Source organism: Liolophura sinensis, chromosome 11 (assembly GCF_032854445.1).
Source record: "Liolophura sinensis isolate JHLJ2023 chromosome 11, CUHK_Ljap_v2, whole genome shotgun sequence".
Lineage (NCBI taxonomy): Eukaryota > Metazoa > Mollusca > Polyplacophora > Chitonida > Chitonidae > Liolophura > Liolophura sinensis.
The window spans coordinates 19513686-19540556 of record NC_088305.1 but is presented as its reverse complement, the minus strand read 5'-3'; the positions used below and the strand labels follow the sequence as shown (position 1 = coordinate 19540556).

At 38.2% G+C, this 26871-nt stretch overlaps 1 protein-coding gene across 1 annotated transcript in view; it reads left to right on the top strand.

The window, feature by feature from the left end:
- The first annotated feature begins 773 nt into the window (after positions 1-773).
- The window catches only part of LOC135477946 (uncharacterized), a 45706-nt gene continuing 19608 nt past the window's right edge, over positions 774-26871 (top strand). The window contains exon 1 of the mRNA XM_064758181.1: positions 774-828. The gene's annotated coding sequence lies outside the window, so the exon portion shown is untranslated. The remainder of the gene's footprint in view (positions 829-26871) is intronic.

Sequence of the window (26871 nt, the reverse complement as noted above, 5' to 3'; positions counted from 1 at the left end):
GTCAGCAGCCTGCGGATGGTCATGGGTTCCCCTGGGCTCTGCCTGGTTTCCTCCCACCATAGTGCTGACTGCAATGGTATACATAAAATAGCCATGTGTACAGCACAAAACATTAATCAAATAAATAAATGAATTGAAAAGTATGTATTGTGCTTGGGTATTCCATGCATGCAAAGCTTTCTATCATTGTTGCCTTGTGTGCATATTAATGACTGTAAATTTACAAAATTCGCAGCTTAGCCATATTAAGGTAAATGTTTGCGGAAGGACCTGCATACACTGAGCTCAGGTGTGAGCTTGTGAATGAAGCACAATAACACAAGGGGGTGGATTATTGCATATGCTGTTATGCTGTTAATTACCATGTATTACAAAATTCCAGACCTTCTAGTTTCTTTTGTAGAAATGTATTAGAATCCAGTTTAAGGCAGTTGTTTAAGTACTTTGTGTATTGAACAGCAGTTTTGCACACCTGTCTCCTGTAGGCGAGATCTTCAGTAGACTTACTATTGAATCTAATTGTTGGGAAAAAAGTTCATCCTTGATGCAGGTGATCAGTCTTATTGGCAAATGAGGTCATTTGATCCAGTCCAGTTCTTGCTGGTTTGGATACAGCTTTGTCAGCTATCTGCCTCAGTGATGTTGATAAGTTTTTATTTAAATGAGTCCTCAGGACCCACATGAGTGGGTCCCCCGGAAAATTAGTGAGTCTCAAATGAAACATTTTTTTCTTCATAGTTTAACCGATGTCACTAATCATTTGCTTTACAGAGTGCGCGCAGGTGTCGCTGGGCAGATCTTTTAGCAAGTCCCGAACATCTGATCGAGGTAAGATGTAATTTTAGATCTGTGTTAGGTTTACTGTGTTACTCTGGTCACTCAAGCCGTTAAAGTGACAACCATCATATACATCTGAGGGGAAAATGTTCTGAGGATAATTCAGTCCAAGAGCAAGCTGTTGTTGGGTGGCCTGTAGTTCACCTAAAGTTTAGTATGTAAAAATGGACTTTTAGAAGCATGCGCATGTTTTGGGGGTAAGAAATTTAGTTATGTTTGGAAATGCTAAATTGAGAAATTGAAACATTTATGTTCAATACTGTTGTTAGACATGTATCACTAATAATTGAATTCAAATGAAAAGTATAAAAGAATGCAATAATAAATTCTTCATTGCCAGAGGGTAAAACACAAGTCAGCAGAAGCTGTCCTCCCTTGTGTTCCTTAGAAACATAAGACTTTATTTAACACACATTTATAAAAGACACCACGTTTACAAAACAACAATAAATGTTCGGACAAATTAACAGTAGCGAAGTAAGAGACAGTAACTGTAAAGACCAATTCTAAACCGATTGGGAACTAACATACATGGACGAAAATGTGAATATGACACTCAAGGTGTTGCGGTTCAAACCTGACCAAGGACAGGGACTTTCTAGATTGCCGTGATCACACTACATGTACTTGTGGTTCCTTGGTGACAATAAGCCATCAACTCACAGTCAATAGTCTGTATGTAGTCACAGTCAATAGTCTGTATGTAGTCACAGTCTTCTCAGCTATCAATTCTAGGTAGGTGTTCTTGTGTGTCATCACTAATAAACCCACACAAGCATGAAACCAAAATGGAGGTTGGATAAAGTGCGAGTCCAACCACCATGTTTGAATATGAAGACAAGTGCGGGAGAGCTCCTAGGTTTTGTGACGTCACTCTAGATAGCAATAACATGGCAAAATGGCGTCACCAAGTACCGACAACTGTTTATTACTTATTTTGTTGGTATGCTGTGTAGAATTTGTAAAAATATTTTTAGAACATTTCTTGAGTACTACTTTATTAATTAATTCAGCTTTAGTGAAGGACTTTATGTTCATTTTAAGGACCATTTGTCTTCCATCAGTATGGTGTAGGTATCTGTATGTCATAGTTTGTCATAAAGTTTGTAAAGTTTGTCATCAAATGACAATGTGAATAATGTTCAACAGAGTACATTTATGTGTATACCGCTGCAGTTATGGAATGCGGAGAATGTCGTCATGTGAAATATTTATAATTTATTTCACATACATGTGATGTTAAGGGAATGGAATTCAACCTGTCTCCCTCCCACATGTGTCTGAGCACGAGACTTCTGTGAGAGTTTATAGGTCTCTCACGGATGGTAGGTTTCAGTGTTCACAGTTATTTTACATTCTTAGCATTGCGGCGAGTCATCACTGCGTTCTCACCCCCCACTTTTCTACCTCAGAGGGGGCATTAGGGCAGGGAACACGTGTTTGCCTGGAATTAATAAAAGCCAAAACAAAAACTAACTCATTCTGCTGTTTAATTCTGTATTTTTCTGTGATGAGTCAACCCTGTGTTACCAAAGCCAGTGTGAGCCAGGTATAACCTTAACCACAATTAGTGTTTCTTTACTTTAGCATTTCAACCGCATTACCTGGAGTCAAACCACATTCTCCCCTCCCCCCCGACATGTTTCCTATATACACCACCCCACCACCCCCATCTTATCCCCCACAAAGTGTGCTGAAACAGACACTTGTTAAGCGCATACTTCATGTGTTCGTTGCCCACATTTCTAGAAGTGATTCTTGCATAGTTCGTTGTTAGTTCATGTTTTCTTTTTTGTTTACAATTAGTTACTGTAAATGACCTATAATTTCCACCTAATTAGTGCAGTTTTAGAGACAAATACATTTCAGGAAATGTCACACTTGGTGCTGAAACTTATTTTTCTCCAGTACGGTGTCATCCTATCTTCTGAAAAAACCTGGAAAAAAAACTTCTAAAATCAATAGAACTGTCAGAATCAGGCAAACTGAGGAACAGCCATGGGCTTGGTTCTTAAAGTTGTCTGAAGTGGAAGTCTTAAGTGACCCAATATTGATTTATTTGATTGGTTTTTTATGCTGTACTCAAGAATATTTCAGTTATAAGACGGCAGCCATTATTATGGTGAGAGGAAACCATGCAGAGCCCGGGGGAAACCCACAACCATCCGAGATTGCTGGCAGACCTTCCCAATTAAAGCTGCAGAGGAAGCCAGCATAATCTGGACTTGAACTCACAGCGACCACATTGGTGAGAGGCTCCTGGGTCATTACGCTGCGCTAGCCACCTGAGCCACGGAGGCTCCAAGTGATATATAGGATAAATGAATCAAGCAAAATGTGTCACTTGAAAAATGGTTGAAAAAAACTTCATAAAGTTGTGTGTAATGTTAATTTCTTAATGACTGATTTAGTAACTTTCTCTTGACAGGATTTATTTGAAAAAAAAAAAGAGGTCTTTGCCAAAACATGTTATATTTAACATCAAAGTTTTTATTTAAAAATTATCTTGTTTTGTGCGGATCAAATATACATGTGTGTAGGCTTTTAGTTTACGGTTTACTGTTCTAGAACTGTGGGAGTCAAATTCTCAGATTTGTGCATGTACCTGTAAATCCTAAAAGTTGTGGGTTCTCAGTTCCATGACAGTATAGCTGAAAACTCTTGACTTTCGTGCTTAAAGAACGTAACGTTCAGGAGGTATCAGTTGGCACGGGAAAAATAGAAGTACCTATGAACTTATGCAGACAAGTTTTTGTCTTTTATTTCCCGTATTCATTCCAGGTTAGAAAATGTTACTCTTAAAAGTTAAGTACATTTAGGTACATAATATTTTATTGTCATATACTATATCATGAATCTCTTAATTGATTTCTTTCTTTCTCTCTCTCTCTCTTTTTTTTTTTTTTTTTTTGTCAGACAAAAAAAAAATGAGTTTCTTGATTTAGTTTTTCCCTTGGCCAAAATGAAGTGTTGTCTGTGAGGCTTAACTCAGATCTACACAGTGTCGGTCTCTCAGGTCACAGTGGTTAAATGTCAGCAGCTGTGCTGTGTAAGCAGATCATTGGCCGTAAATAACCAATTCAATGTGGTAATCATTCAGATTGTTTACATCTCAGTCCAATAATAGTTGTCAATTGACAGCTCACTAGCCCTGATATGCCATGGTGTTTATCCTTGCGCTATGTTTAGATGGCCCTGGCCTTCCAGCAGGGGGTTTATTCCTTGCCGATTCTACCTTTTAATATTTGGTTCCATGAAATAAAAACACCCCAAGCTGCTAAAATTAAACGGGCTGTAATTAAGCCCAGCAGCCTGCATAGATTCTATAGGAGGGTTTTTATGTATAAATAAACAGTGACAAAGTGGTGGAAGGCTGGATGTAATGCTAAGTGGTGTGGCATATACCCGTGATGAACAAGTGCACATGGTCCTAGGGGACAGCTCTGTACCATTACACGTGCCCCGAATTTGGCGATTTTGTTTACCTGACCACTGCGGGTTCTCTGATCTCTAATTGGCTCCTGTCTGGTGGACAAGGGGTCATTGCTAACTAACATATGTTTAGGTTAGATAAACTTAGTATCTTTTGTCCTGAGGGGTTGGGGGTTGAAGGGTGGGTAGGGTGTAAACACCCAAGGTACACAACCATTGTTCCTCATCCAGCATCCTTCACTGCCAGCTGTGCAGATATCTACAAGGCTCTTTTTGAGCTACTTGTGTCTTTTTATTTTTCTGCATTTTTGAAGTTTTAAGAATAATTTTAAAACCTTAAGTGGTCATTCACATTAAAGCTTTAAAAATCATTTATATTGAAGATTTTTGGGAAAAAAAAACAGTTTTGAACATTTTTAAATCATTTGCAAACCTTATAAAAATCACATGCAAACCTTTTAAAATCATTTGCAAAGCTTATAAATAATAATAGTAGTGACTTAATTTCCCCATAAGCTTTTGAATGTTGAAAGGATTTTTAAAAGAGCTCTTTGTCATGCTGTAAAACCTTTAAAGACAAAGAGTGTTGTAGAAAGGGAAAAATCTGGAGGGGCGGAAGTAACTTCCTTATCTTCTAGTTATAAATTCTTTATTCAAAAATGTTCCTGGCTTAATTTCTGTGACATCGTACAGAGACAAGATACTCACCATTGGTAAATACCCTTGACACAGCTTCGTGAAAACTTTGTGAAACTGGCCCAAGGTGGCCAATTTGAATTTTTGTATTGTAACATTCGCAAATTAAATAAGTGTGAGGAATTTTCAGAGCTGCGGAAATCATTTTGATCATTTGAGAGCTTCAAGATGATTCTGCAGATTTTTAAAAAGATAAAAAAAAATGTTCCAAACCTTAAACAGGATTTTTAAACTTCAAAAATCGGTAAGGCTTTGAAAATGGTCTCCTAACAATTGTAAGATGGTTTCATGCCATTTAGAATGATTTCAACCCTTAGAGGAATGAATTTTAAAGATTTGAAAACAATTTTTGAAGCTTTGAGGATTTTTCGAAACTTTAAAAGAGAGAAAAATAGCAAACAGCGAGAGTTGGAAGACAGCGATAACACTCTGATATCTAACCCTGCTGTCCTCTAAAATTTATGTGGTTTAATGCGGTAGATTCAAATTCTGGCAAGTTGGTGGCAATAATTTTCTACAGGGTAGGTCTGTGAGACTTGTATAAGCACCAAGTAAGGTTTACTGGAAGGCGTTGCATGTTGGAAGCGTCCACATTTCAATGTGATGATTCTTGAAGTGTTCGTTCTGTTACTGACTTAGTGGGTAATTTGAATGCTATCCAAAAGTTAAAAAAAGGAAACAAACGCCGAACTGTTTGGTTGCGAACCAATTTCATAATTGAAAAGTACCTTTCATTTTTTATTTCATCTTCGCTGGTATTTCTTTCTTGTTTTTCTACACATGCATTTACTTATCCCAATAGCTACATGTAATCTTATGTTTTGAAGAATCTCTTGAAAGTTTTTGGGGTTTTTTTTGGTATTTTTTATTTATTAATTTTTTTTTATTTGTTCTAATAATCATATCTGATGGAATCATTTAGCATGAGATGGAAAGGTTTATCGTGAAAACGCAAATTAATTATTTCTGCCTGCTCAGCTGAAATGCTGGTTAGTTTTGTAAGGAGATAAAGTGCTGTATCAGTGTCTGGGAACAGGTAAGCCCACGGTGTTCTCACACACAGGGTTATTTCTGTCCGTGGCATGCATTAGTCACACTGGTAATGGCGGCAGTAAGGCTGTCGTAGTTTTGCTAATCTTCAGAGCCCTGTTGTTCAACACTGGTTTAAGACTTAATAGCCATGTCTTTTTGTACTTTGCCTAAAATTTTGGCCTGAATTTAGCCTGTATTTTATACTTAGCCTAAAAAAAATGTGTCACATGATATTAAATATGAACTAAAACTGCTACTGTTATATTTTGACTTTGAAGGACCTCATTGGCTGCTCAGTTAAGCTAAAATTTTAAATATAAGATGTGACTTACCCTAATTCCTTCACCTTTTCACTTATTGAAGACCAACTTACAAGGCAGTTTATGGACATGGCTAATTTGATCATTTTAGAGACAAAACCACATTTGTTGGATTGACTATTTTCAAGGCTTCAAAAAAAGTATAAGAAAGCTTGATTATCAATTTACACGAAATAATGCCTTCAGAATATGTTTGAATAAGCACCTTACAAACATGTGAAAGGGTAGAAGAATTACAGTAATACCAGTACTTTTGAACAACTGGGCCAAGGTAACCAAGTGTCAGCTACTTTGGCTTGTGAGACAAACATCTAAGAAGGAGACAGGCTACATAGATTTTTCTGTGGCACTGTTAATTGGCTTGCATAATTTTTAGGAATAGGCATTTTATTTAATCTAGTTTTTGTTGTTCAGTTTTGTACAGTAAATGTTGAAAAGTTTGAAACAAAGGGCCACAGGCGTCCCGATTCTCTAAACTTTTAATCTCATATTGACTTTATTAAAGTGAACAACAGAGACTGGATACTAAATCAATGTTTCTGTTTTCCACTGAACCACTTAAAACTAATGTTTATTTATTATTCAAGAAAAAGGAGCAGAAGCGTCACAAATTAAGCCACTGTGATGTTGCGAAAGGTTGTGTGTTGTGGTGCAATTTTGCTTCGATGCACGTGTCTTTATTTGAGACTTACTAACGATCAGTGTACCAATACAAAATAAAATGTGAGGTATAAAGTGTATATTTTTGCTGCAGGCAAACATAGCTTTTACAGATTATGCAACAAATCATGGAAGTACTGTTAAAAAGTTGGTAAATATGTCTATGAAAACTCATTTTTATGAAACAGTACAGGTTGTACCATGAAGGAATTGATATTTCCTGTTTTGCTCTGTTGTTACAGCTTTAAGACCTACATGTCAGGTATGTAGCTGACATGTAGTGTTAAAATATATCCATGCGGCTAGTGGTTTGTACAGTGCATGTATGCCTTGGATTTAAGTGAAATTCTGAACAACATGATGTCCTCTGTGAATAATTTGTTTACTGTTTAGAATCCGGGAGACCATTGGACTACTCAGTGACATTGAACCACTCAGTGACATTGAACTACTCAGTGACATTGGACTACTCAGTGACATTGGACTACTCAGTGACATCAAACTACTCAGTGACATCAAACTACTCAGTGACATTGGACTACTCAGTGACATTGGACTACTCAGTGACATTGAACTACTCAGTGACATTGGACTACTCAGTGACATTGAAGCTATAGTGATTTAAAGAGAAAAAGTTTCATGTGACAGAAGTGACAAAATTTTCTTTGCGTATGTCACATGAAATTTTTGAATTTTTTTTGAAATTCTCATGTTGAAGAGATTCTAAAATCTGTGCTTACTAAAATCAAGTTAAATGCTGTAATTAACCTTTTTGCATGTTTGCAAGATCTTTGTTTAAGCATATTCTGGAGGCATTATTCTGTGTTAACTGATAAAACTATGAAGCCCTGAAGCTGGCCAATCAAGTAGTTTTGTTTGCAAAATCAAATTATAAATGTACACGAATTGCACTGAAAGTTGCTCTTTTTGTCATATGCGAAAAGGTTGAGGAATTATGGTACCTGTTTTGGCTTTTGTCATTTTTATTGAGAGCCATATAACCTACATCATCATGATATGCCATCCCAAGATGTCATTCACAATATCTTATGTCCCAGAATTACTGGTAAACTTTTTCACGAGAAAAAATCAGAATGAAAAAACTCTTGGATAAAAAGAATTGTGATTTCCAAGGTATTATCAAAATTTAGGATCTGTATGGTAGTGATGAAGCTGTAAAAAAAAAGTGGCTAGGACTGCCATCTGTTTTAGTGAAGCCCTGGTAGAACAGCTGTTACATTTGTTCTGACAGTTAGCCTCCAGTTGCACTGACTGGTCCCCTGCTGAGGCCACTCTTACATCCCCACTCCCCCCCCCCCCACCCCCTTCAGACATTTACCCACTCCTCAACAACAGACCACAATGAATTACGCTTACCTCAGCAGTTCTAGATTTGCTGAAGAATTGAAGTTAAATCGTTCACAGGCGTGTCGAAAATGTGGTCATTTCTGAAGTTTAAAGGGAAATTTTATAATTTCTCTAGTACCAGTTTTGTTAAAGGACAAGACAGCACTTGACTAAAACATAATTCAGTCGAAAGCAGACTACTCAAGTTTTCTAAAAAGTATCATGCTTTATAATTTTAATGACCTTTCACTGAAAAACATGTAGAACAGAATAGCTATACTGCACAAATGGCTCGTGTGAATCTAGGCAGCCATCTCGAGAATTTTAACCAATCAGTGACATTGCTATCAGATTGTGCAGCCTAAGCTGTGACATAGTCTTTATCCATTCACTCCACAAAGTGATAACACAAAACTACTGTGTATGACATCGATATAGTTACGTGTAGCCAAAGGGCCATTTCACAGTGTTAATTGTGGGAAAGGTCTGTATTATTTACAGACCATCACAGACAGAAAATCGGTTGATTTACAAGCTGTGTAATATTCAACGATGGCATCACAAGTTATGTCAGACAGTAAGTACAGTAGCATACCCCCTTGGCCCGCGGAAGGGCATTCATCTCTCCAGTAGACCCTTAGCCTACTTAGTCACCCTGTTCATATTATACAAAGACATTTGTTGTTGTTGTTGTTGATTTTAGCGTTTAGTCAGCAGTTTCTAAATAACAAATATCAGAGACACTGCTAAATTCATCACGGATGTCTAAGGTGTGTGGGAATGAGAAGACGGCATCTCACTGTATTATCTAAAATTAATTAAATCCTGTGATGTAATTTTTTTTTCTCTGAATTTGTTAGAACTGAAGAATTTAAATTTTATTTCTTTGTCTTTCTCGATTACAAGGGATGTTTTTTTGATGTTTTATTTTATAAAATACAGTAAAATTATTGAAGTGTCATGTTCAAGCCAAGCTGCTTTCTCTGACATCCGCGATAGCTTGATCAGCACTGTTTGCTCTCATCTTAGCCACTGGCTGCAAAATTGAAGCATAAAATCCAGCAACAGACAATTACCTAGATCATGGTGCCCCAGTGGTACTTAGAATTATTTCCATTGGTTTCAGTTTCAGAACTGATTACAGCAATCCAATTGTAATCTTGTAAACATTTAATAGAGCTCAAAATCACCAGCAAACCCCTCCGGAGGCCTCAACAAAACCAGGTATACTCCAGTCATGCATCTACAGGTTATTTAAACAGGGTTGCTGGATTTCCGTGTAAATTATATAGTAGGCCCACTGTATCAACAGTTCAAGCAGTGGAAAAAATATCCTTATATACAATATGTCCAATTTCCGAGGAGCTATTTATCACTTTGACCTTCATTGCCAAAATCCACAACTTTTATCTGCCATAGGCTACTGCTTAGATTACTGATACCTGCGACGTTAGGAAGCGAGAGTGAATGTAATGTCACCTTGCTCTCAATAATGGGGACGTGCTGAGGCTGTGTCAACATGAAGTTTCACTAAGGTTTTACTGTGTTGAAAAAAAATCCCCCAAAAATATTTATTGCCTGTTTAAGATACTTTGAATGGTAGTCTTTCAATGGACATAAACTTTAGTCAGATTTTGTCTTTCACTTAAAAGGATACATGAAAAGGTGTTATATTTAATGCAGACTATGGTTTAAAGGAAAATGAGAAAAGATAAGCCAAAAAAAATTTTTTTTTTCTTTCATTTTAGAGGCATGTTTTATATTTCGTGGTAACCCCTCTATTTTGTGTATTTTCCATCAATTATCATAGTTGGACCAGGTTAATTTTAAAGGCCCCCAATTCGGGCTCTGCTCCCAAGAATGTTTTGACAGCTAATCACAGTCGACACAGTTAATTTCCAGATAGGCCACATCATATACTCCGTAGTAACAAATGAAAATCAAGTCTTTCATATATCCTTGAAGCCTTTCCTGTGTGTACTCCAACTGTGATATTGTTTTAAATTGCTGTATTTCATCTGCTGTAAAGTTTAGCCTTTTTCAAATGACACTTTTGCTTTATTTTTGATTGATTCATTCACTTTATATGGCCTCTAAGCCGTGGGTCCAAAATGCCCCACCCCTGCCCACCTCCGCCCATCCCCACCCACCTGCCATAATGATGGTTGCCGTCACATAAGTAAAATATTCTTGTACATCGTAAAAAATCAGATAAATCAGATCAAACAAATATAGGTCCTGTTAAGAATTTTTTTTTTTTTTTTTTTTTGATTAATTTCTTACCAGAAAAAATTTTTATGTGCTTCTGAAAGTGCATTTTTTTTTAAAGCAGATAGTGAGTAATTTTTCCATCTCACCTTAACAGTGTTTCTTGTTGTATACACGTATATATGTTACCCTCTGGAAATAAAGTTTTTGTCATTAAATGTCAGTCAGACTGATAAAAAGTTTTTGCCAAAACCAGAGGGAGTCCATCATCTGTCCCACCTTCGAAAGAGGATGTCTGTGTCTTGTCTTCTCACTTCAAACAAGAAATGTTCACTATGGAAATTAGCCTATGTTAATATTTATTTATTTATTTGATTGGTGTTACGCCGTACTCAAGAATATTTCACTTACACGACGGCAGCCAGCATTATGGTGGGTGAAAACCAGGCAGAGCCCAGGGAAAACCCACGACCGTCCGCATGTTGCTAGCAGACCTTCCCGCTTAAGGCCGGAGAGGAAGCCAGTATGAGCTGGACTTGAACTCACAGCCTATGTTAACAAGGTGATCCCCAGGAAATTGTGATTAAAGGACAGTTAGACATTTAGTGGCAGCTATATGTAGGTCATAAAAATTAGGTATTTTTTAATATTGGTATTAAAACTTGTCTGCACAGATCAAACAACCTGAAATTTTATACTTCTTAATTCAGATAGGAGTAGATGAAAACCTGATGTAACATTTGAACTTTATGTGGAGATGCCTTGACTTCTTCACTATAATTACTAAGTTGAAATCAGAGAAGAAAAAAAAAATGAATAAATAAACCCTGGGGCTAAATGCTTCTTGTGTCTGGGTGGTGTGATAAAGGATGATATATGTGGGCTGGGCTCTGCTGGCAGGGTGGTCTGTTTGACTAACCCCCAGAGCATGGGCCACACAGTGGTGATGTTGAATGTTACAGCTCCTCACTGTCTGACACAGAGCCTTGTTATCATCAGAGGTCTCATTCTGCCTGACCTCATATTACCTTAAAGGCCGACATCCAGAAATCATTGTACATTCCTTGTAGGAAGCCCAGGCGCCAGTATCTGGAGCGATCTTAGCCCTAAGTAAAAGTTTCAAATCACTTTAAAGTTGTTATTTCTTAGGTAACAAGTTCAAAATATTGCTTGACCAACGTAAATTCTGGGTAAGTTATTGTGAATCAAATTTCATTTAAAATAACAGAAAGGAACACACCAATGCTAATGATTGAAATGCTCTATGTTTTACCATCATGAAATGCCATACTATTATTAACCACCTTTATAGGCTGAAATTTGACATTAATTTCTAGGTCTATATTTTTATCTGAGTTCTAATGCAGGATGTATAAGGGAAATATTCTTCAGTACGTTGTAAGGCACCAATCAAGTAAATGACACTAATTCATGATTTGTGGAGCCAGTTTAGGACTAATTCATGATGCGACACGCCAGTATAGGACTAATTCATGATGTGACACACCAGTATAGGACTAATTCATGATATGACTTGCCGGTATAGGGCTAATTCATGATGTGAGGCGCCAGTATAGGACTAATTCATGATATGACTTGCCGGTATAGGGCTAATTCATGATGTGAGGCGCCAGTATAGGACTAATTCATGATATGACTTGCCGGTATAGGGCTAATTCATGATGTGAGGCGCCAGTATAGGACAATTCATCATGTGACACACCAGTATAAGACTAATTCATGATGTGACACGCCAGTATAGGACTAATTCATGATGTGACACACCGGTATAGGACTAATTCATGATGTGACACACCAGTATAGGACTAATTCATAATATGACTTGCCGGTATAGGGCTAATTCATGATGTGATGCACCTGTAGGACTAATTCATGACGTGAGGCATCGGTATAGGACTAATTCATAGTGTGACACACCAGTATAGGACTAATTCATGATGTGAGGCATCGGTATAGGACTAATTCATGATGTGAGGCACCAGTGTAGGACTAATTCATTGTGTGTGGAGCCAGTATTGAATTAATTCATGTGAGGCGGCAGTATAGGACTAATTCATGATGTGACACACCAGTGTAAGACTAATTTATAATGTGACGCGCCCGCTTAGGACTACTTCTTGATGTGACTCACCAGTATAGGACTAATTCATGATTTGAGGTGCCAGTATAGGACTAATTCATGATGTGGCACACCAGTATAGGACTAATTCATGATGTGACACACCAGTATAGGACTAATTCATGATGTGAGGCACCGGTATAGGATTAATTCATGATGTGACACACCAGTGGGGGACTAATTCATGATGTGACGGACTGGTATAGGACTAATTCATGATGTGACATGCCAGTATAGGACTACTTCATGATGTGACGCACTTGTATAGGACTAATTCATGATGTGACATGCCAGTGTAAGACTAATTTATAATGTGACGCGCCCGCTTAGGACTACTTCATGATGTGACTCACCAGTATAGGACTAATTCATGATTTGAGGTGCCAGTATAGGACTAATTCATGATGTGGCACACCAGTATAGGACTAATTCATGATGTGAGGCGCCATTATAGGACTAATTCATGATGTGACACACCAGTATAGGACTAATTCATGATGTGACACACTGGCATAGGACTAATTCATGATGTGACGCATCGGTATAGGACTAATTCATGATGTGACGCACTGGTATAGGACTCATTCATGATGTGACACACCAGTATAGGACTAATTCATGATGTGACGCACCAGTATAGTACTAATTCATGATGTGACACCAGTATAGGACTAATTCATGATGTGGCACACCAGTATAGGACTAATTCATGATGTGTGGCACCATTATGGGACTAATTCATGATGTGACACACCAGGAGGGGACTAATTTCTGCAATCTTCTCTGTGTTTTACCATTATTAGACCACCTTTACTGACCGAAATTTGTAACATCCCTGCATAGAACCAATTAGAACAAATGTACAACATAACACGGGGAGAGACCAGAGGGAAAGTAACTTTGTTACTGCAAGTTTAGCTGTTAGCAGGCTGCTGGGCATGCAAGGAAATACTGAGGGGTAATGCCATGATGCACGGGTGTGGCCCTCTGAGCCACACAAGATACCCGTGCCTATGTGTTGTGTTGTGTCTTGAATGAAACTTTTAACAAATTTGACTGTCAAGAACTTGATGGTAAATCATTAAACCTGTATAAAACTGTTATTAAAACATAGAGTATGGCTGTCAAATCCAATAAAGATTTATACATGTAATATGACTCGGGCATAATCTACCGGTGCACCAGAGGCCTATATTTGACCCCATTCCCAGTGGCCTGATTTGCAACCACAAATGTTCCAAATGGGAGCAGAACTCCCAAAATATACACTTTCCACATATGCACACCTCCTTTTTTCATTATTTGAACAAGTTATGGTATAAAATGAGAAGTGAAGGTTTCTGTGTATAATTTTGGTTAACTTTAATATGCATTCACAGGTTTTTATTCAAGGTATGTGGCAGAGGATAAGTACCTGTGTACCACGGTTACCTGTGAAGTACAGGTAAACATAAAAAATCACAGATTCCTCGTACATGTTCAGGGTGTTCAAAAAAGGGCAAGCAGCAGGCTGCAGACAGCTGTCTACTGCCGTAACTCCCATAGCTGCCTACTTTGAATATATTCTTCTTATTTAAATCAGTAGTAATTGTGGCATAGTTACTTTCAGTTACTTTTGAACTCTGAGCTCCTCCTGCAACTCTGAATGAAAACCTTGCATTTTTTTTTTCTCCCAAAGTATGCGGTTTTCCATTAAATTTTTTCCCCCCGTTGTGAAACCCACTGGCTCTTTCTTGAATCTGTGGAGTATACACTGTCTCCAGTCTATACTTGCTGTATGTGTGCCTGTCTACTAAGCCAGTTGGAACAAAACTCCATACATGGATTCACTGTTCCCCATACCTGATCAGAGTGAAAATGTTCAAAATGACCTTTGACCTTTGTCTGAATCCTATGAGTTGATGTTTGGCTGTTTACATGTAGCTGTTGTGAACAGGGTGTCCAGCAGGAAACATCCAGTATTTGTGATGAGGGGAGGCTGTCATGGTAATCTGCTGATCGAGGCGAGAATTTTGGTCGGCAACACTTTTTTTTTTTTTCACTTGTGAAAAATTAAATTGTTGGAATTGAAACAACAACTGCCCTGAAAGGAAGGCAACAAAGCCATCTTAATAGCCCTAAAACTTACTGGATGGTTTTGGTGGTTTGTCATTGTTTTTCAAAAGCCAGGTTCAAGCCTTCTTGCTATGTTGTGAAAAGAGCCCCTCAGGTTGTGGATACACAGGCAGACAACAATTAACACGTGGCATGTCAACAGCTAAATTTAAGCAGCTTCCGAAATGCGCACGATATGCAAAACAGGTAATAAACAAGCCAAAATGGTGATTCCCACTCGGATATTTCTCAAAGTGCATTGGAATAAACAAATATTGAGATGATTGTAGGTTAGCTTGTTTTGTTTTTGTTTTTTTTCCCCCCCATGCATTCATGTTAACAGTTTCTTTAGGATTGGAACAATTATCTGTCTTTAAATGATAACAAGTAAACCATGTTTTTAATGGACAATTTAGCTGCTGGTAATTTTTTAGTATTTTTTTTTTCTGTTTATATGCAAGCAACTTTGTTATTGTAAACAGAATAACACAAGGTAACCTCTCATCTCTGCCCAATGTGACAGCACTATGCCTGGGTACTAGTGTGGGTTCCCCTGAGGAGAAATCAGATACCATTTGGGGGGTGAATCCTCGAGACTGTGTGTGTGCCCATGTTTTTTATGGCCCCTGGCTTGTCTTTCAGTTTTGCACATGTCTGTATGTACAGATCCCACTCACATGTGGTTCTGTTTTGGACTTGCCCACTGACTTCACATAGAAAATGTCTGTCCGGGGGAGTTTGTGTTTACCTGAGGTACTGTCATAACTTAGCTCGCGGCTCTCGCCTGTCATTGGTCCATTACCGGGTGTTAGCTGTGGTCTAGCAACAAGCTGTCAGGTAACCCCTAATTGATTGATGAAAATGTCCAATCTTGCAACTCCTCGGTTTCTTCAAAATGTGTGTGTATCACTATCTCTAATGCATTGGCGATGGCAAACATTGGTGATGACAAACATTTCAAACTGTAATTCAAAGAAAAACTTTCCACATTGAAAAATTTTCATAAAAATAAGATGAAACATACCGGTTATGTAAGTGGATAATGAATTTCTCAGGCTACATGTAGTTTTGACATTTTTCCTTCTCTTTGTAGTTTTGACATTTTTCCTTCTCTTTGTAGTTTTGACATTTTTCCTTCTCTTTGTAGTTTTGACATTTTTCCTTCTCTTTGTAGTTTTAACATTTTTCCTTCTCTTTGTAGTTTTAACATTTTTCCTTCTCTTTGTAGTTTTAACATTTTTCCTTCTCTTTGTAGTTTTGACATTTTTCCTTCTCTTTGTAGTTTTGACATTTTTCCTTCTCTTTGTAGTTTTGACATTTTTCCTTCTCTTTGTAAAACATTTGAACTGGTTGTACGTGATCTCATCATGTTTTTTGCCAAGAATTGTTTTTTAAAAATTTTTTAAAAGTTTAAAAAATGGCTTAATGATGAATCAAAAAGGAATAAAGTCTCCGAACAGAAAGCACATGCGATGGTTTGTTTGGCATAATTCTCTGACCTTCTCTGCAGTGATGTGTAATTGATGACGTAATGATGACGAGTCAAACTTTATATGCGCAATATTTCTTTTTTCTTCCGTTGTTTTGTTGCATCATAATTGGTTTTTGTCTCGTTGAACCCGTTTGTGTGTTTGATATGGTTTTAGCCTTCTTGTTAATAAGATTATAACCTTAGGCTGAACCAAAGTAATTGACAATTATTCTTTTCTCTCCTCTTGTTCTTTTCCAATGACTAGTGGGTAAACTTGAGTGTGCCGTGGCGGTACAAGTTTTGCCTCCGTTGAGACAGCGGAGGTAAGGTCAAATTTCACAAAATTCTAAAATCCTTTCTACACCTTGTTTGAATCAAATGATGGTAATTACAACTTATGTGGAACTGTTACAAGTTTTGGGGAAGAAAGTACAAGAAAAAGATTTTCAGTTAACTTAATGTTGTCTAAAATATTGTAATATATGTTAAGCATCATGCTGTGGCTATTAAATTACAAATGTTGAAATCAAATTGAACATCATACAATTTGGGTTTTGAAGGAATAGTTTGTGGCACAATGGTTAAGGTACTGACATTTCAGTAGATAAATTTGGAGTTTTCAGATACGGAAAGCCCTACTGTACCATGTGACCTGTCAAAGATGTTAAGCAATATTTTGTTAACAGTAATTTAGCAATGATCTGTTTCGCTATGTCTCGGTGACACAAATGTGTCTTTCGTGAAACTGTTTTGAAGTGTAATCAAAATAGTACCTTCATTCCTATTGGCGTATGAAAGAGCAACTTTTAGTGCAGTTTATTCACAGTTTATGTTGATAAAGGAGAAAAACCTACATTGGTTGGATTTGCCAATTTCACAAGAAGTGTATATGTAATTGTATCAATCTACACAAAATAGTGCCTTCAGAATATGTTCGAATACACGCCTTGCCAACATGTGAAAAGCTTGAAGAATGACAGCATCCTAACATTTTTGTGTCACTTGTTACAGCAGGACTTTTTCAGCTCGTTGTGATAAAACTTGAAACAATTTGTCTAGGTCCCATAAGACTTGGGTTTAATTCCATTCCAGGACAGGGAATGTTCAGCGTTTCCATGATTTCCATTGTTTCTGTGGTTTTCCTGTTTCCATGGTTTCCATTGTTTCCATGGTTTCCATTATTTCCATTGTTTCCATGTTTCCATTGTTGTCAGGCCTAGGGGCAGCAATATGGATGCCCTTTCTTAAGACCAAGGATCAGCTCACATGCCAGGTTCATTTACTGTAATTCTTCAACATTTTCGCTTATTTCCAAGATGTTTATTCATTGTGATGGTGTTATTCTGTGCAGACTGACAAAATTGCACTTTTGTTAACCCTGAAATTGGCCAACCCAACAAAATGTTGTTTTGTCTCCAAATTGAAATCAAAAACGTGCATAAGTCACATGGGAAAAGGTTGAGGAATTAGAGATAGCATATGATGTGACATTCTGTCACAGCTGTCAATGGGGTACCCACTGATTTTCCTCTCACAAAATGTGGCGCTAGTGGGAATTAGGCCGTGCACATCACAAGTCTTTGTTTCTCAACGCTAATCCTGTTGCGTTCTTCGGTTTCATCTGTGACATATTTGGTCTACCTACCATGACATCGCGCTGTTGATATTGCAGTTGAATGTCCAGCTTCACTGAAATGACACAATACGTCCCACTTCGAACTCCTGCAGGGATCACAAAAAGCTCTTTTATCTTTTGACTCTATGTTGGTTAGGTGATTTCTGGGTTTTGTCCAAAGTGTAGCAGTTTGCTTGCTCATTGCATTACCTGTGATTAAGGTTTTTGTCCAGTGTCCAGTTCTTACTTTCTGCTGCCCACCTGCAATTTGATGTGGATGAGAACTTTCCAAGCCTAAGTTTAAAACTTACTATATAACATTTCACACTTGATTATGAAATGTTTTATGTTTAAGAAATTAGGGTATGTATACTAATAGGGTGTGTGATATATGACGGTATTAAAATCGGCAAAAAGCCTTTGATTTACAGTAGTTTAAAGTGTGTGTGTATGTGAGAGAGATGCTAAGCAGGGTTCTGAGGCTGTCATCATCATCCCCTCTCTCCAGTAAATATGACTCATGCTCCTGTCTGCACACCCTCTCCCTTACCCCCAGTTCCAGCCGTAACCAAGCAGGCAGGCACCCAGGGGCTTGTTGTTTATGTTCACAGACTCTGATTACAGAAGATGTCCTGCACATGCATCTGTCTAAGACAGGCAGGCAGGCGCATTGTGACTAATGTGAGGGAAGGATTACGCAATTGTCCACGTGCTGTCTGATGTTGTGTCGGAGACAGGTTGACCGGTGCGAAGCCTGGGCACAGGCTCGCAGCATTAAGAATACAGCCTAGGCAGCTTTAAGGACAAACCTGTCCAGCTGACACATTGATCCGTAATAAGGGGGACGAGATCTCGTTATTGTTGGCCGTGGGTTGTTACAATCAGCAGCTAGAAAGGCAGCAGGTGATAGGAAGAAGTCACCGGCAGATGCGCTCCTGACTTCCTTCATTAGCTTTCATCTTTTGTGCTCTGTTGGTTTTTGATCACAGTCGTACTGTATAGGGCTAATTTTGGTCTGTATTTTTTTGCCTATAAAGGGTACTTTTTGAGGGTCAGTATTTGGAAGGACAGTACCTTGATGCTGAAAAACCAACTTTGGCCCTGTTGTTTTTCTTACGTGCACTCTGTTGCCCTGTATGGTGAGCAGTCTGGACCTTATACTGTGAGCTGTCGGGCACTAAGCTGTGGTTAGACTCTTTGCAGGGACTTTAGATGCTGTTTCTTGACGTTAGCAGTTTGTTTGATGAGACTTGGCCAGGGTCCAAGGACACCATATCAGACACTGTTTCAAGTTTGTGGGAACTGTTCAGGACACCCAAACTGACACTACTATTGCTTGTCTGGAATGCTGTAGAAAAATAGTTTCGCTAATGTTAATCAAGGTAAGTCTCTATGAACTTGTGCTTTTAGCTTGCTTGTTTATGTATGAATGAATGGATCAAAGCCTGAATGAATGAATTAAAGCATGAATGAACAAGTGAATCCTGAATGAATTATTATGGGTTAACTTATTTCAACCAGTAAACTAGTTAGCATGCTAGCGCAGCATAATGACCCAGGAGCTTCTCACCAATGTAGTCGCTGTGAGTTCAAGTCCAGCTCATGCTGGTTTCCTCTCTGGCTATACATGGGAAGGTCTCTCAGCAACCTGCGGATGGCTGTGGATTACCCCCGTGCTCTGCCCGGTTTCCTCCCACCATAATGCTGGCTGCCATATATAAGTGAAATATTCTTGAGTATGGCATAAAGTACCAATCAAATAAATTAATAAAAAAATCAGCCAGGAAACTGGTATTCTGTATGAAGCAAGTTTGAGTTTAAACTCAAGCCACACCAGCTTAATTTGTTATTTTACAGGCAGAATTAATTTTTTTTAATGAGGGTATAAAAGTAAAACTGAAATTTGAAAATCATTTAACTTGTGGAAAATATGGGCAGTCCTAGCAGTTTTTCCTGTTGAAGATGCAGCTATATGATCGAAAAGCCCTAAACAAAAAAAATAAATTCACCAAAACTTTAAAATCAGATATTGTAAAGAAGTGGATTTAAATTTCATGAAGCGTACTTACTGTTAAGTCGCCCTTAGCTTTGTTTCTATACAACATACTTAGTCATGGTAGTGAAGTGCTTACTTAGTTAAGTGAGTTTAATTAAACGTGCCCAAGGTTTTCTATAATTTGTATGTTTAAAACTAATTTGAGGATAATTATGAAAGTAACAGGTTACATTGAGTATGTCTTTTGATCCATTGAAGGTTTAAAATTTTGTATATTACCCTCTGAATATAATTGAGTATTGTGTGAATGTGTTGCATGATATATGAAAAGCACGCTTTGAGAGCATTGGAGGGGCCTCCGTGGCTCAGTTGGTTAGTGCACTAGCACAGTGTGATGACCAAGGAGCCTCTCACCAATGCGGTCGCTGTGATTGAAGTCCAGCTCATGCTGGCTTCCTGTCAGGCCGTACGTGGGAAGGTTTGTTAGCAGCCTGCGGATGGCCTGCCCGATTTCCTCCCACCATAATGCTGGCCACCGTCGTATAAGTGAAATATTCTTGAGTACGGAGTAAAACACCAATCAAATAAATGAATAAATAGAGAGCATTGGTACTCATAGTCTACGATTGTAACCCCTTCTGTTTTTCTCTTTTGACAAAGTTATGTTTTTTGCGAGATCTGAAATCTATTTTATTCAGATTACACCATTAAAAGGTGATCGACAGCTTTTTTTTGAGGGTCTTAAAATTAAGTTTTTGTTTTAATAATGAACCGAAGAAGCTATAAATAGCTATTGTTAATGAAGAACATCATCTTAATATTTGGAGGAGCAGCCTAAAAATCCACCATGGCAACTCAGAAACGTGATTAGAAAATTGCGGTTTGTGAAGTTCAGATGCATTGGTTAAATCTGGCTTATTTTGATGTTATAGACTTCATTATTCCTGTATACTGATTTGATATGAATTCAGAATTAAATCAGAATTAGAATTCAGAAGATCATGTCTTCGCCGCGTACAACTTTGCTACTTTGAACTACTTGCAGACGTCATTACCTAGTTCCAATTTCAGTTCCCCCCACTCTGAAGAAATCGAAAGTGCCACCATCTCATCAATTTTAACCAATATTTTAGCTGCTGGTTATTTTTATTTATCAACACAGGAATGCCGGTATTTTCAATATCACCTTCATCCTCCTGTAACAAGGTGTGGCCTCAGGTGTAAACTTCAGATTCAAAGTTGAATTAGATGTACATGCACACATACTAAGCACATCCGGAAAAATTGGCTATGGCTGTTTTTGGTCTGTTTTACACCCTAGATCCACTTCTAAAATAACTAAAGTGGACTGTACACTGTTCATCTTAATTAAATTATCTTAAAATTCCCCCCACAACCACCCCCACCCCCACCCCAGTCTAATCAAAGAACTAGCTACCAGTTCTAATACTGCAGGGGTGGCCTGTCAGATTTGGCCAGTCAGAGATTTGTGTTTTGCTGAGTCAGCATTAATAGTCATTCTGGTCTTCCTACATGTTTGTATACGTGCACATCTGTTACCATCACTGCTCCTTCTCATCCTCCTAACAGTGATATAAATGTATATGCACACGTAGTTCATCAATGCCACAGCCCTACCCTCAGGCTGCCAGCAGCTACACCCTGTACAGTGGAGAAGTACTGTATTTCACCTAATGTTTGGTATGTAAGAATGCATATTCAGATGTTGATAAAGGCCTTAAAATGATAATTTTGAAGTGTTCTGATAAGAAATTAATCTAAAAAAACATTAAGTGAGCCTACAAGGTTTATTTAACCAATCAAAATCAAACAAAAACATGTCATCTGAAAATGCTGCGCTTTAACAGGTGAAGCACAATTTTATATTTCGCCTCTCTTATTTGATATATTTTCCTTCATGTCTTATAAGGGTCATGATAGAGTTAATTTTTTTTTTTTTTTCTTGATCAATTCTTTATCAGAAAAAACTTTTTAAGAAATTTCATTTTGAGGTGTTTTCCTGTGCGTGTATGTTTCTTGTGAGGGTGCATTTTAACAGGCCAGACTTTTAAGTGTTGTACAGTAGTAACTCAGAGAAGTATGTCTCCTGTTTTACTATAGGACTGGTCTGGCTGTTTTGACAGCTATGACCACTAGGGTGTGTCCGGTTATGTCAAAACGGGTTACAAATCAAATTTTGGCATGAATGCTACAGAGGCATTAAGATGTTACCGATAGATTTATGGTGCATGCTTTCAACCGTGAAAAATGGAGTTTGCTTTTTTGGTGTGGTATTGTGTTACCTTATACTGGGAAAGGAACTGGGTGTTGTGACAAGCCATTACCATTGGGTCGTGCCATATGTCAAAATGCGTTCATAGAGGTGTACTTCAGACGAGGTTTTCTTAGGGACGCATTGTGTTAGCCAGGATTTAAAATCAGGCTGTCTCATTTCCAATTTTCCCCCATTTTTTCTATCTTCTCCATGTTAGTTTTGTCAGAATAGGGTGTCTCAAAGACAGAGTCCAGCTCCAATTTTTGCTTTTATTTTAGAATAAGTGATTCTTATGAAGAATGGGTTTTGGTGTTAGTAGGTGTTCATCTGCATCTCCCTACAAAGCTGTGGTATGAAATAAAAAATTCTTGACTTCCAGTCAGATAAATAATTTCATTGGTTTTGATAGATTACCGGAAATATCTGTAGTAAGCAGTATGTAATTATCAGGCCATTTGGATTTCCCATTCATAATGATATCTCAGGAAAGTTGGAAATTTTACCTTTGCCAAAAGACATTAATATGTATTTCATATGATTGATGGATGAAGATATTTGGGACTAGTGTTCATCACATTGGCCAGTAGAGTAGGCTGTTCTGCCTTGGTCATACACACTTTTCACAGATATTCATCACATTGGCCAATAGAATAGGCTGTTCTGCCCTGGTCATACACACTTTTCACAGATATTCATCACATTGGCCAGTAGAACAGGTTGTTCTGCCCTGGTCGTACACACTGTTCACAGATATTCATCACATTGGCCAGCAGAACAGGCTGCTCTGCCCTGGTCATACACCCTTTTCACAGATATTCATCACATTGACCAGTAGAATAGGCTGTTCTGCCCTGGTCATGCACACTATTCACGGATATTCATCACATTGGCCAATAGAATAGGCTGCTCTGCCCAGGTCATGCACACTTTTCACAGATATTCATCACATTGTCCAGTAGAATAGGCTGCTCTGTCCAGGTCATGCACACTTTTCACAGATATTCATCACATTGGCCAGTAGAATAGGCTGTTCTGCCCAGGTCATACACACTTTTCACAGATATTCATCACAGTGGCCAGTAGAATAGGCTGCTCTGCTCTGGTCATACACACTTTTACAGATTTTTGTTTGTCAGTATTTGTAACTTTCCTTACTCTTTGGTGCTATAACGTACACAACATCATTGAAGAAGAATAGTCACTTGTTTCTGATTCTCTGCCAGATCCTGTTGCTACTACTGTTAGCCACAAGGTTTGTCAGGTACAGGGCAAAGGGCATTGTTTTTCTCTACCCATCAACCTGTCTGCCGTCAGTACTTGTTTATTATGATTTCAAACTTAATCTTGAGCCTTGCTGGCTCGGATTGTTAAGGCTGTGGGCCCGTGTTTATAAAAAGTCTTCAAGACAGAAGTCCAAAATTCAGACTTGCAATGTAGGGCTTAAGTCTTAAGTTGCTTGATATAAAAACGGGCACTGGGCTTGTACTTATCAACGGCTTAAGAGTTGAGTCAGGAACAGGAAGTAACTCAGTAAAGAATCAGTGTACAGATTTTAAATTTCTTTGAGCAAAATGTTTTAATTGTAGCTGTGTTTGAATTTTTGACTTAGTCCTTAAGATGTTATGGACTTGCAGTGTTTGACTTAAGTCTTAAGTTGCTTAATATAAAAACAGGCACTGGGCTTGTACTTATCAAACAGCTTAAGAGTTGAGTCAGGAACAGGAAGGAACTCAAAATTGTGGTTTGTACATTGTTTTTCAGTAAAGAATCAGTGTACAAATTTTAAACTTCCAAGGGCAAAATCTTAACACTGTAGCTGTGTGAATTTTTGACGTGTGAAAAAAAAACTGGAACCTGGTTCCCTGCCACTTGCTGGCCCTTGCTGTTAAAAACCAAACTAATAAATAAATAAATACCTATAAAATCAGTAAATATACTAATGAAATACATTCTAGTCCACTGTTTTTCAGTTCTTCTCAGCCTTCCTCTCTGAAAATTTTCCTGCAAACCCCTAAATTGAGTTTGTTTATTAGGAAGTCAGTGGTAACCTAATAGATAGTTTGTCTTCAGTGAAGAGGCCTGGGTGCCAACTCCGTGTCATCAACCATAAGCAGTGATGTAAACACTGATTTAATTGTTTGTTAGTCCATGACTGTCAGGGTTGTTTAGAACATCTGCAGGGTAGAGATGTCAAGGCCCTCAGGTAAAAAGACAGCTTGATGGACTCCTTCGTTTATTTCCCTAATGGCCGACATAAAGACTAGAGACAAGGAAAGCCCATCATACAGACATCCAGACAAATTAGTGCTTCCTGGAGAGTTTGTGTTTCATCTGGAAGAAAATGCCTTGCAGATAAATAGAAATACCTACCCAATTTTTTTTGTTTTTTGGAGAGGGGAGGGGCGGGGATGGAAAGGAAATGAAAGAAAATTTTTTTTCCCTGCTTTCCATTGTGTTTAACCAAGGGAGAGAACTTTTGAAAGAAATTTAACTCAGAAAAGAAGAAAAATTTCTCATTTTGGGGGGTTGGGGATACATGCATCTCCGTGTTCAATAAAACCTGACTCTTCGTCTGGTAGAAGTGTACAAAAAGTCATCATAGCATTAGTTTGTTGACAGAATTCAAGTTTTGCTACTTCTGGCTAGTCTGCTTGCACAATCTGACATTACAAAAAATACATACATCCTCCAAGGATTTTTTCTCATTCTAAATCATGAGTTAGTTATTGTAATACATACTTTGTAATAAGGTAAATCTATTGAACAAGTCATGAGCAAATCAAAATTCACAGACGGATACTGCCAGTGGAATTATTTTCAGGATCACCCCCCCACAACCCCACCCCCCACCCCCCCCACCCCCACCCCCCCCACCCCGGCCCGGATAAATCAATATGAAATGGTAGGAGGCAAGCCTGCATCTACATTTTATGAGATATTGGGCCTTGCTTCTTTTACTTGTAGGTAATCATTCCCATTACTTTGAACTCTGTCTTACATGCTGTGGTTGTAATCTGCATTTTGATATTCATATTCATTCAGCCCCCCAGCCCCCACCCTCCCTTTTGTGCTTCTTCATAGTTGAGGTAGAAAAGGTACAAATGGCATTGGTGGGGAAAATTTACCATTTCATTGATTTATTTATTTGATCAGTGTTTTACACCGTACTTAAGAATATTTCACTTATATGACGGCGGCCAGCATTATGGTGGGAGGCAGAGCCCGGTGGAAACCCACAACCACCCGCAGGCTGCTACCATATAATTGAGCAGCCCACTAAATTTACCTCTAATGATACAAGAGTGCCATATTATCATGGTGAGATAACTGCTACCTGGAAAGTCAGTATAATATTTATTGTCTCTTAACATGCAATTATGATTTATATCCTGGAAATAAGCTAGAACATGTTGTTGTTTTTTTTTCTTTTATGTCCACACAACTATTAATTTTCAAACACAGGTACCCTTTTATGTCACATGTAGAAAAGGCTAGACTGATTTTGATTGTGTTCTCGCTTTTTTTTTTTAATCTGAATTCACGGGGCACTAGTATATATCCGGGTGCAAGTCAACCATATTCTGTGCTGGGGTTGGAAAAAAAAAAAAGGTTCTGTCTGTCATGTTGTTTGTGAACTATGATCACTGTGCTGTTTTTCATTCACCCAGAGTTGTTAATGCTGAGCGTTTATCCCTGCCTGTTGTTAGCTGTGTTTACATGTGTGTGGGACTGGCTCCAGGAGTTGTTGTTGTAAGACAGTCTGCCTTAGCATGACTGACACCAACACGTAGGCCTCTCCCTCAGGCCTTCATCCGGATTGGGGTGAGGGGGGGAGAGTTGGTGCTGCAATGTAGATGGAGACGCATGCACATGCACCTGAAGCTCTCTTTGTCTTATCTTTTAAGGGTATTCTTTCATAGGGATGTGGGGGAGGGGGGCGTTTATGAGATACTGGTGTGGGCGGCTTATGAGGGGTAATTGAAGTTTGCCATCCACTTTATACAACTACTTAAGAGGTTTTTTTTTTTTTTAGTAGTTAGATTTTTTGTCAGAAAGTGATAGTGTCAAAAGAGTCATTTTAAGGCCGTTACGTGCTTCTGAAAGATCATTGTTACATGTCAAACTTTAGGTGAATTACAGTTCCCTAATTCCTCAACGCTATCGCATATCAAAGAGCAACTTGCTGTGCAATTTATGCAGGTTTTGAAGTTTTGAGACAAAAACTACATTGGTTGAGTTGGCCGACTTCAGGACTTCACATAAAGTATAAGTTTATCAGTCTACAGAGAATGTTGTCTTCAGAATATACTTGAATAAACACTGTGCGAAAAGGTTGAAGAATCGTGCTGTGATGTTACATGTACATTTATACTGCATGTGTTCCTACATAGGGTAAATGACCTAAAATTATGCACCATTTTTAGAGACAAATATAATTTGCATGAAAGCTGCATTTTTCCAACTGGATGCCTTCTCACCTTCCAAACAAACCTCCATCCATCTTCCTAACAAACCTCAAACCACCTTCCAAACAAACCTCAAACTACCTCGGAAAAAAAACCACAACCACCTTCCAAACAAACCTCCATCCACCTTCCAAACAAACCTCTAACCACCTTCCAAACACACCTCAAGCCACCTTCCAAACAAACCTCAAACCACCTTCCAAACAAACCTCAAGCCACTTTCCAAACAAACCTCAAGCCACCTTCCAAACAAACCTCCAACCACCTTCCAAACGAACCTCA